Raw genomic sequence first — 598 nt, 5'->3', positions numbered from 1 at the left:
TACGCGCCATGATCTGCGGGTTCTCGTGGAGCCCTTGAGATGCAATATACCATCACAGAACAATCTCCAGAATCAATTTTAATGCGTGAAAAATCTGAAATCCTTCATATGTAACTATCATCAACGACAGAAAAAAATAGACAGTTGATCATCCGGTTTCATTGAGGAAGGTGAAAATATAAGAAAAAAAAAAAGTATAGATAGACAGACTCTTCTCCACAGCACCCAAACCCAATCCACTCCAGCTAAGATTCAACCAATCAACCGCAATCAAGGGGACGTCCCGAGCGCCCACCGACGCGACAAACAAACCCAGCCTCTCGCAGGAAAAGAGCACGGCAGAAGAAGCCATTGCTCGGCCTTCATAAATATTCACGGCCAGACGCCGGCGCACAGGACGATAAGCGAAGGAGCATCAGGGAAACGAGCGCTTAGGGTAAAGGTGTCCGGGCCTCCTCGCCTTCCCGAGCCGCGGGGGAATAAGGCGACGTCGACGGCGCCGGAGGGCACGCGCGCCCAAATCCCAGGCGATGGAGCGGCGCGGCAGACGGCGATAAATCTTCCGCGCTGGGACAATGGCCCGGCGATGATGGCGCAC

General features: G+C 53.0%; 1 protein-coding gene across 2 annotated transcripts in view; it reads right to left on the bottom strand.

The window, feature by feature from the left end:
• The window catches only part of LOC119591893 (glutamate receptor ionotropic, NMDA 2B-like), a 182,298-nt gene that overhangs the window by 28,237 nt on the left and 153,463 nt on the right, over positions 1–598 (bottom strand). The window lies entirely within an intron of this gene.

Source organism: Penaeus monodon, chromosome 29, assembly GCF_015228065.2.
Source record: "Penaeus monodon isolate SGIC_2016 chromosome 29, NSTDA_Pmon_1, whole genome shotgun sequence".
NCBI classification, from domain to species: Eukaryota; Metazoa; Arthropoda; class Malacostraca; order Decapoda; family Penaeidae; genus Penaeus; species Penaeus monodon.
Note: the sequence above shows the minus strand (reverse complement) of the source record. Positions and strands in the feature narration are given on the sequence as shown.